This window comes from Schistocerca nitens, chromosome 1 (genome assembly GCF_023898315.1).
Source record: "Schistocerca nitens isolate TAMUIC-IGC-003100 chromosome 1, iqSchNite1.1, whole genome shotgun sequence".
Lineage (NCBI taxonomy): Eukaryota > Metazoa > Arthropoda > Insecta > Orthoptera > Acrididae > Schistocerca > Schistocerca nitens.
In genome coordinates, this window is record NC_064614.1 from 1,210,478,678 (window position 1) to 1,210,490,783 (window position 12,106).

A 12,106-nucleotide genomic window follows, 5' to 3' on the forward strand; every position below is an offset into this window, starting at 1 on the left:
GATGAAAATTAACTTCGAAAGGTATAGTGCAATGTTGCTCCAAAATTCCTTGTAACTAACATATACAATGAAAATCAGTTATTTTTTTTTCTAACTATACTACAAATCAAACCTTAATTTTCCAAAATGAATATGCAATTAATTGTTCACTGTTACATACTTTTCTGACAGATCAAACATCCGTACTTGTCTTCCATACTCTTCAGGTACTTACCTTTCAGGAGTAATGTTCATACCATCGGGAATATCCATACATGACTCACCACCAATTTATAACAGTCTTTGTGGTTACTATCTCTCTTCGTCACTGTAGCAACCAGCTTTACATATATTCTATGTGCCAATAATCGAAAGACATATAAACTATAGTCATCATTGAAAACTTTTAGCGATGAACACACAGAAAAGACTATGTATCTAACTCTTTCTTCCTGTCTTCTTTTTTTTTCCTTTGAAAGTCAAGTCCACTAGCATATCATCCACGGCTCATTTAATTAGAAGGAAAGAAAGATTTTTTAATAATTATTCTTAATGGTGCTAAGGAAATCTTCCATTTTTTTAAAGTATAGTTATCCCCGTGTATCTTGTTTCAAAACGTCAGAATGTATATACTAAGGTATGAGCCGATGACCTCGAGGAGAGCCTACGGTGGTCACAGAAGGGAGTTTATGAAGGTAAGATTCCCCCAGAGCACTACCGTGAGAGCGTGACAGTGATTCGGAGTAGCGGTGGAATAACAATCACTTTTATTACACAAAAAATATGGCCACCATGTGTAAATGAGGTAGATCTCTACGAAGTACGGAAATTACGATCGTACGCTGTTTTTACTTGTCTGAAGAAGCAAGAGACACTTAGAAAATAAGAAATGTTTCTCGAAAGTTATTGGAAAACGGAAAACCTGTGGGGCAAGTAAGGAAACAGAAACATTCTGAGGCTATGGTAGTGGAGATGTAGGAGTTACATAGAGTATGTGTTACATTTCTAGTAATATATAAGACCGAAAAATGAAAATAATTTAACTTATCAAAGTATAATTTCCTCGTTATCAAAGCAAGCAAACCCGAAACATATTAGAAAAAGAAGGAATTGCAATACACTTGTTAATAAAATAACATCATTCTATGGCAGGAAGCATATAAAATTGTTAAAATGAAGTTTGGAAAACGTAAAGGCAAAACCATTGTAATGCGTAACAATTCAGAGTGTGAAAAGGGATACTGTTAGACAAACAAGAGGGGACAGATAGTTGAAAGTACACATTAAGGGCCTCTACGAGGGAATGAGATGCCTGCTGACGTGTTACAATGGAAAATGGGTATGTACCTGGAGGGCACAGGGAATCCAGTGGTAAAGTCAGAGTTCGACAGAACTAAGGAAGACTTGCCATCAAAGACGGCAGAAGAGATAAGCAATGATCCAAAGGAGAATCGTAAGTTAATGGCAATTAAATGAATACTTAAATTAGTACGTAGTATCTATGGTATTCAAAAAAACACCATCCGACTTTCGCAGGAATATCTGTTTCACAATCCCGAGGACATAAAAGGCAGATAATGCAGTAACCATCGCACCATCAGCTAGTCAGCTCACGCGGTCAAATTTCTGACAGGAATTATAATACAGCCGAATGGATAATGCTATCAGCTTACTTTTAGGAGAGTCAAAGGTACCAGAGCGGCTAATCTGATGTTACACTTGATAAAGGGAACCAAATACAAGAAAAACTCAAGACACTTTCACAAAATATGTCAACCTAGAAAAAGCGTTCCACAACTTATACTGGTATACGATGGCGGAAATCCCCAGAAAAGCAGACAGTGGCAGAAATGAAGGACTGAACTTCAGTGTGACAAAAATACTCAGGAGCAGCAGAAATAAGATAAGTGAGAAAATTAGCATGTAAATTGGGGCTCATGCAGCAGAATTCTGCTACCTTGGAAGTATGAAAGACGAAGCAAAGAGAACAGAAGGAACAGACTTTATCAGGCGAAGCTAAAAGAATACCACCAAACACAGGCCTTAACCCCAGAAAAAAAAAGAAATCTCTAGGAATTGCATTTGGAAGACAACATAGTATGGAAGTGAATCGCGGACTGCAGAGTAACCGAAAAAGAAGACAATAGGAGAGGTGTCAATCTAGGAGACTGAAAATTATGTGGTGAGGTAATTAAAGAAATGAGGAGATTCCCCACGGAAATAGCGGAAACATTATGGAGAAGAAGGGATTGGGTGATTGGCCGTCTGTTAATTCGTAAGAAAATAGCTTCCACTGCATGACACGAAAGAGGAAACCGAGGCAGGCTGCAACAAACTAGTCTGAAGACTGATGATCCAAAAAACTACTAACTTTTAGAAGTAACCACCGCTAAAGCCAGAATAAACTAGGCAGAAAATAGTGCTCAATGTCAGACCTATAAGAAGACAATAATAATTTTTTAGATTGTCCGCCCCCCTCCTGTGCAGTTGTTGTACTGGATAGAGTTATGCCGGCACGATAGCTCAGCGTGTTCGCTCTGAGAGGCGCTGGCCCTATATAATAAAAAAACTGAGTAAAGGAATCAACGATCAACTTGAACGGATGTCCTATCTAGCCGTCACGGTAGCTCAGCGTGTTCGGTCAGAGGGCTGCTCGCCCTCTGTAATAAATAAAACTGAGTAAAGCAATCAACGATCAACTTGAACGGATGTCTTGTGACGTCTGCCCAGACCAAATGCAACGAAAAAAAAAAGTGGTCAGCGTGATGGATTGACGTCCTACGGGCCCGGGTTCGATTCCCGGCTGGGCCGGGGATTTTCTCCGCTCAGGGACTGGGTGTTGTGTTGTCTTCATCATCATTTCATCCCCAATTAATTCAGTATGAAAGTATCCACAGAATAAATGAAACCAATGGTCTCTCATGGCAAAAATTCTATCAATAATTTCTACCAACTAAAAAATCCACGAAAAAATACGGAGTTTCCGTAGAAATACGGTGAATTTTTGGATCATGTAATAAGAAGAAATTATGTAATGTATGGTAACTGTCCGAACATTACAGGGACACTTGGTATTAGTCCAGTCGAGACCCATATAAGCACGAGTAATTGAAAATAATTTCCTACGATATATAGGCAATAATTAACTGTTTGACCATAAGAGCGGAGTAGAAATAAAGCCGTACTCCGTGTGACATAAATTATGCGTGTTGTTACTGAGTTCTTCAGTCCGAAGATTGGTTTGATTCGGCTCTCTACGGAAGCCTATCTGTGCAAGCCCCTTCATCGGCATGTCTGCTGCAACCTGTTTTCTCAGTGTGATTCAAAAGTAACGAAGGGGAAGATTGGTGTTTAATGTACTGTCGACATAGAGGTCATCAGAGACGGAGCACAGGCTTCGATTGGGGAGAGAAATCGGCCGTGCCCTTTCAAACAAACCAACCAGGCATTTGTCTTTAGCAATATTAGGAAAGTCACAGAAAACCTAAATCTTAATGGCTGGCCGGGGATTTGAACGATCATCCCCCGAGTGAGAGCCTATTGTGCGTACCACTGCGTCACCTTCGCTCGGTCAGTCTGTTTCAGTACCTGCTGATTAGTTATTAATTACAAATGTAATATGAAATACACATGTTTGTGTATAGCACTTGCAACACGTAACTGAATTCAGGGTATAGATAACAGAATGGCAATAAAAGTCAGATTCACTGTGGGAAACGTAGGTGTACACGATAATGATAGAAATGACAGTGTAGTAGAGGAATACTGAACTCTAGCTGACAAGCCCGGCATTGCCCGCTTATTCATTTTGCCAGTTTTCTATTAGAGACGGAAACAAAAAATCAACTGTGTTTGGAGTGTAATATCGAAAAAGAAAATCACTTCCATACGTTTGAAACTACGAAACAATTGTACAAATAAATATACATAATGTGCAAATGTATAAGAGCATAATTGCAAAAAAATGGTTCAAATGGCTCTGAGCACTATGGGACTTAACATATGAGGTCATCAGTCCCCTAGAACTTAGAACGACATAAACCTAGCTAACCTAAGGACATCACACACATCCATGCCCGAGGCAGGATTCGAACCTGCGAACGTAGCGGTCGCGCGGTTCCAGACTCAAGCACCTGGAACCGCTCGGCCACATCGGTCGGCCAGAAATGCGAGTCCAGTGCCTTAACCATTCCACATCTCATCCTAAACCACTGGACCGATTTCCACCAAACGTGGTAAACACATCCCTTACTGTTAGATAACAATAGTGGTTGGGGGTAAGAACTACATGTCCGTCGTAGTTCAGCAGATACGACGTCGTAAACAATGAAATGCGTGAAAAATTACTGAATTATACATGACTTTTGGATTTGTTACTTCTTTGCTCTATTCGCAACATATGTCGCAGACAGTTTTCGCATATGCCACTGAATGTACCTAACAAATACATCGCTGCTCAACACATATATAAAGAGATATGAAGTGATAAACCCTGAGATGCGTGACGAAATGCCGCAACATGGATGAAGCTTTAATACATATCTTCTCTGCTACTAAGACACTGCCACATTCGAGTGACGTTCGAAGTCACTGACACCTGGCTGCGCTTTTGACAACTCTCGCCTGCGAAGTGCAAAAGGCTGCAGGCGGAAACAACAGCCCTCTATAGAGCTATGAAGAAGCCATAGAGAGTATCGAGTTGTAGACACGCGAAGCAGCTGCACTTATGGTTCAAATGGCTCTGAGCACTATGGGACTTAACTTCTAAGGTCATCAGTCCCCTAGAACTTACAAGGGAACCTTCCCATCGCACCCCCCTCAGATTTAGTTATAAGTTGGCACAGTGGATAGGCCTTGAAAAACTGAACACAGATCAATCGAGAAAACCTGAAGAAGTTGTGTGGAACTATGAAAAAAATTAGTAAAATATACAAACTGAGTAGTCCATGCGAAGATAGACAACATCAAGGACAATGGGTGTCACGGAGAGCCGTGGTCCGTGGTTAGCGAGAGCAGCTACTAAACAAGAGGTCCTAGGTTCAAGTCTTCCCTCGAGCGAAAAGTTTAAATTTTTATTTTCAGTTTATGTGACAAACTCTTATGTTTTCATAACTTTTTTCGGAGTGATTATCACATCCACAAGAAAACCTAAATCGGGCAAGATAGAAGAATCTTTTTACCCATTCGCTAAGTGTACAAGTTAGGTGGGTCGACAACATATTCCTGTCATGTGACGCACATGCCGTCACCAGTGTCGTATAGAATATATCAGATGTTTTCCTGTGGAGGAATCGGTTGAACTATGACCTTGCGATCAAATGTTTTCGGTTCCCATTGGAGAGGCACGTCCTTTCGTGTACTAATCGCACGGTTTTGCGGTGCGGTCGCAAAACACAGACACTAAACTTCTTACAGTGAACAGAGACGTGAATGAACGAACGGACAGATCATAACATCTCCTTGATGTTGCATATGTTGCGCATGGACTACTCAGTTTGTATATTTTACTAATTTTTTTCGTAGTTCCACACAACTTCTTCCTGTTTTCTCGATTGATCTGTGTCCAGTTTTTCAAGGCCTATCCACTGGGCCAACTTATAACTAAATCTGAGGGGGTGCGATGGGGAGGTTCCCTTGTTAGAACTACTTAAACCTAACTAACCTAAGGACATCACACACATCCATTCCCAAGGGAGGATGCGAACCTGCGACCGTAGCGGTCGCGCAGCTCCAGACTGTAGCGCCTAGAACCGCTCGGCCACTCCGGCCGGCGATGATAGAGTAAATGCAGCACAGGACTACAGATAAAAATATAAGACATAGTAGAAATCTATGCATAAGATACGACGTATTTAATTGACGAAAGGAGGCACTATAAAAATACAGTAAATGAATGGGGAGAAAGGGTATTCAGACGTCTAAAAAGAAGAGTGATAGAAAAGGCTAAATATCTAAACACCAATTAATAGAGAACAAAAGAAAGGTAGTAGAAACATGCATAACTAAATGAAAAGCAATGCTGCGTACAGGAAGTAAATCTTCGTAGTAACGAGGAGCTCAGAAGTTGCTAACTACTGAGACGAATAATTTACAGAAGAATGGAAAAATTTATGGACACCAACATCGTGGAAGATTATTTTGATATCCGGAGAAGTGTAGGAGTGCTGCCCCTATGACGTATCGTACAAGACTGCGTGAAGAATGGAAGACCTACGTTCAGTGAATTTTTATTACATTTTTGGCAGCGTTGACCGGCATACTCTCTTTGACATTCTGATGGCAGCAGCAATAAAATACAGGGAACCGGAAATTATTTGCAACTTGTACAGAATCAGACTGAAGTTATAAAAGTCGAAAGATATGAAAGAGAAGCAGTACTTGAGTAGAAAATGAGACAGGGTTGAAGCCTACCCCTAGGTTTTCAATCTATACATTGAGCAAGCAGTAAAAGAAACCAAAGAAAAATTCGGAAAAGGAATTAAAGTTTAAGGTGGAGAACAAAAACTTTTAGGTTTGGCAATAACATTGTAATTCAGGGAAGGCTTGAAAGAGCAAGCAGACCGGACTGGATAGTGTCTTGAAAGAATGTTATAATGATCAATAAGAAAAGAAAAACAATGATAATGGAAGGTAGCCAAATTAATTCGGGCAGTGCTGAGGGAATAAGACTAGGAAATGAGACAATAAAAGTAAAAGATCAGTTTGACTATTTGGACGGTAAAGGAAATGACGATGGCGGAAAAATAGAGGCTGTAAAATTCATAATGGCTATCGCATGAAGAGCAGTTCTGGAAACGAGTTTGTTAGTATCTGGTATAAACTGAAGCGTTAGGAGTCTTTTATGAAAGTATTTGTCTGGAGTGTAGCCTTATAAGAAATGAAACATGGACGATAAGCAATTCAGACTAGAAGAGAACAGAAGCTTCTGCTTGAAAGCTGAAAATTAGGTGGGTAGATCAAGTGACTAATGAAGAGGTGCCAAATGGAATTGGGCAACAAAGAAATTTATGGCAACAGCTTGACTAAAAGACCGGATCGTTTGTAGGACACGTTTTAAGAAATCAAGGAGTGGTCAACTTGGTAAAGGAGGGCAGTGCAGGGTGGAAACTGTAGAAGGTGCTCAAGGGACGACTACACAAAGCAGGTTCAAATGAATTTAGGTTGCAGTAGTTATTCGGGGTTGAAAAGGTTTGCATAGGGTAGATTTGCGCAGAGAGCCGCATCAAACCAGTCTTTTGACTAAAGATCACAATAACAGTATTATTACCATCTCACGATTACAAGGGGTAATCAGCACCGGTAATGCCGGTTAACACTCTACCCGTTACCAACTGTTCCTCTAAAATTGTGAGCCATATGTTTGTGACTATTACAGCGCCATCTGTCACAAAGCGAAAAAAAGTGGTCCAACTAAAACATTCATATTTCTTTACGTACTACACGAATATGTAATTAAAAAAACGGGGGTTCCTATTTAAAAACACGCAGTTGATATCCGTTTAACTTATGGCAGCGCCATCTAGCGGGCCAACAATAGCGCCATCTGGTTTCCCCCTTCAAGCTAGACGAATTTAAGCTAGACGAGTTTCGTTCTTTGTAGTTTTTTCGTTTGATGCTTATTTCGTGAGATATTTGGCTCGGTCACTATCAATGGACCATCCTGTATAATGCAAACTGGACGTTTCAGGCAAACACCGGCGTTACAATAGTAATGAAAATCATAGTTTTTATGTAATGTACAATCGGTAAGCTTAGCAATAAATTCGTTAACGAGTGGTAAACTCTCAGGATTATGTAATAACACTAATGGTCCCGCGAGTATTGTCTCAGCGCTTTTGCTCACGGCTCAGTTGAAAAGTGCCTGTTATAAAGACGCGCAGTGGATCCTGGCATGCAGCCATAACTGTTAAGTCCCTAATGACCACGGTTCAATGTCGCCTAAACTGGTGGCGCGATGAGAATTATTAGGTTGTAGCAAGTAGTAAAATTTTACTGCAGATTCGACACAAGCAGTTGGTGCCATCAATATTCACAAGGCGGCGGCAGCGGTAATGGATCTCGTGTTTATCGTCCATCACGTGTCTGTCTTTTGAAGCTTCCCGACAGTAGCTCGTCGCACGCGGACGACTTGATAGCGTATTTTGTTTACGCGCAGCTGCCGGGAATGAGTAGCGCACATGCTTATATTAAAGCCGCCGTCAGCGATATTTTTCGCTCAGGATAATCCCGAATTCTGACGCTCATAATATCTGGAATCCATTATACATTAACATGGCATGCGTGAATTACGAATTTTGAGATAAGCATAATTTTGTGTCTTGTACAAGGTGGTTGGCACGTTACCAGATTACGGTGTCTAGTGCAGTCCCACCAAATATTTCCATACCTCTCAATCTCTCTATTACGTCAGTCCTTTTGGCAGAGCTCCTTACGTTAACAGGAGAAATGCTAGGATATTGTCAGTCACAAAGATGCTATACTGTGCAAATATCCGATAGTTATCAACCACTACGTTTCCATCGAACTCTCACTCGCATTCGGGAGGACGACGGTTCAATCCCGTCTCCAGCCATCCTGATTTAGGTTTTCCGTGATTTCCCTAAATCGCTTCAGGCAAATGCCGGGATGGTTCCTTTGACAGGGCACGGTCGATTTCCTTCCCAATCCCCTAACCCGAGCATGAGCTCCGTCTCTAATGACCTCGTTGTCGACGGGACGTTAAACACTAGCCACCACCACCACCACCATGGAACTCTCAAATCTGGTTTCAGGAAATCAACCAACCTTCTTGACTAGTCATGTAAACAGTCTATTGTTGATTTTGGAAACACGATCCAAGTTGTCGGATTTCTTCGTACACAACCGACATTCGGCGCCGTACAAATGCTCAAAAAATGGTTCAAATGGCTCTGAGCACTATGGGACTTGACATCTGAGGTCATCAGTCCCCTAGAACTCAGAACTACTTAAATAGACCATCATCCATCACCATCTTAATCCTTGAATATAGAATGAAAGTGAAATACAAGAGTGTTGTACTTATTTCATTTACCTAGTACTAATCATTGAAGAATTTACGGAACCAAAGCAATTCAGCAATAAGTCAGCACCATCTAGCGGAAAACGTAGGCATTAACTAACACGCTAACTAACTTAAGGACATCACACACATCCATGCCCGAGGCAGGATTCGAATCTGCGACAGTAGCAGTCGCGCGGTTCCGGACTAAAGCGCCTAGAACCGCTCCTCCACCGAGGCCGGCTACAAATGCTCAACCATGAATAGTTGTTGGGTTGTCTGCGTACCTGAACTGAGCGAATTCTTGTGCAGCGAAGAAATAAAAGAATATTAGACTGAGCAAACAGTTATCCACCTCCTACATTTACGAATAACTGAAGAAAAAGAACCAACTCTTGACTAAACCGTATAACACCTCGGTTCAGATTACAGTGATAAAAGCTATAGAAACAATAATTTAAAATTAAGAATAGAATTTTTAGAGGGGAAAATAGTGTAGAATCAGAGTTTGGTAGTTGCAGATCAAAATTATGGTATCTCAGCAAGTAGTTTAACGTCTAAGTACAGCAAAGCCACGGAAGCTCCGTCGTGGAGAAGGCAGTGACGTTAAACTCTTGTGATGAAAAGCCTATAAAAAGGCTTGATCGTCATTATTGCCGCTTCTTTTCCTTGATTGTTACGATAAAGGGAGGGGAACCCGTGTCAGTCAGCGAGACAATAACTAGATTGGACATTATCGTGTTAAGATTCACGATAAACTGTTAGAGTATCACGGAGATTAAAAGTGATGTAGTATACGATCTCTGACTGTTGGTAGCAACGGAGTATTAAGGGGATTTTAGGACTTTAGTGCTAGATTGGAAATTTACTGACATATAGACGACAGAAACTCAAATTATCTGCTGATACGAGTGAATTCAAGCAAGGGGAAACTACAGCCGTAATTTTTCCCGAGGGCATGCAGCTATACTGTATGATTAAATGATGATGGCGTCCTCTTGGGTAAAATATTCCGGAAGTAAAATAGTCCCCCATTCGGATCTCCGGGCGAGGACTACTCAAGAGGACGCTGTTATCAGGAGAAAGAAAACTGGCGTTCTACGGATCGGAGCGTGGAATGTCAGATCCCTTAATCGGGCAGGTAGGTTAGAAAATTTAAAAAGGGAGAAGGATAGGTTAATGTTAGATATAGTGGGAATTAGTGAAGTTCGCTGGCAGGAGGTTCAAATGGCTCTGAGCACTATGGGACTCAACTGCTGTGGTCATAAGTCCCCTAGAATTTAGAACTACTTAAACCTAACTAACCTAAGGACAGCACACAACACCCAGCCATCACGAGGCAGAGAAAATCCTTGACCCCGCCGGGAATCGAACCCGGGAACCCGGGCGTGGGAAGCGAGAACGCTACCGCACGACCACGAGATGCGGGCGCTGGCAGGAGGAACAAGACTTCTGCTCAGGTGAATACAGGGTTTTAAATGCAAAATCAAATAGGGGTAATGCAGGAGTAGGTTTAATAATGAATAAAAAAATAGGGGTACGGCTAAGCTACTACAAACAACATAGTGAACTCATTATTGTGGCCAAGATGGACACGAAGCCCACGCCTACTACAGTAGTACAAGTTTATATGCCAACTAGCTCTGCAGATGACGAAGAAATTGATGAAATGTATGATGAGATAAAAGAAATTATTCAGGTAGTGAAGGGAGACGAAAATTTAATAGTCATGGGTGACTGGAATTTGAGAGTAGGAAAAGGGAGAGAAGGAAACATAGTAAGTGAATATGGATTGGGGCTAAGAAATGAAAGAGGAAGCCGCCTGGTAGAATTTTGCGCAGAGCATAACTTAATCATAGCTAATACTTGGTTTAAGAATCATGAAAGAAGGTTGTATACATGGAAGAACCCTGGGGATACTAAAAGGTATCAGATGGATTATATAATGGTAAGACAGAGATTTAGGAACCAGGTTTTAAATTGTAAGACATTTCCAGGGGCAGATGTGGACTCAGACCACAATCTATTGGTTATGAACTATAGATTAAAACTGAAGAAACTGCAAGAAGGTGGGAATTTAAGGAGATGGGACCTGGATAAACTGAAGAACCAGAGATTGTACAGAGTTTCAGGGAGAGCATAAGGGAACAATTGACAGGAATGGGCGAAAGAAATACAGTATAATAAGAATGGGTAGCTCTGAGGGATGAAATAGTGAAGGCAGCAGAGGATCAAATAGTTAAAAAGACGAGGGCTAGTAGAAACCCTTGGGTAACAGAAGAAATATTGAATTTAATTGATGAAAGGAGAAAATATAAAAATGCTGTAAATGAAGCAGACAAAAAGGAATACAAACGTCTCAAAAATGATATCGGCAGGAAGTGCAAAATGGCTAAGCAGGGATGGCTAGAGAACAAATGTAAGGATGTAGAGGCTTATCTCACTAGGGGTAAGATAGATACTGCCTACAGGAAACTTAAAGAGCCCTTTGGAGAAAAGAGAACCACTTGCATGAATATCAAGAGCTTTGATGGAAACCCAGTTCTGAGCAAAGAAGGGAAAGCAGAAAGGTGGAAGGAGTATATAGAGGGCCTATACAAGGGCGATATTATGGAAATGGAAGAGGATGTAGATGAAGATGAAATGGAAGATATCATACTGCGTGAAGAGTTTGACAGAGCACTGAAAGACCTGAGTCGAAACAAGGCCCCCGGAGTAGACAACATTCCATTAGAACTACTGACAGCCTTGGGAGAGCCAGTCCTGACAAAACTCTACCATCTGATGAGCAAGATGTATGAGACAGGCGAAATACCCTCAGACTTCAAGAAGAATATAATAATCCCAATCCCAAAGAAAGCAGGTGTTGACAGATGTGAAAATTACCGAACTATCAGTTTAATAAGTCACAGCTGCAAAATAGCAACGCGAATTCTTTAAAGACGAATGGAAAAACTGATAGACGCCGACCTCGGGGAAGATCAGTTTGGATTCCGTAGAAATGTTGGAACACGTGAGGCAATACTGACCCTACGACTTATCTTAGAAGAAAGATTAAGGAAAGGCAAACCTACGTTTCTAGCATTTGTAGACTTAGAGAAAGCTTTT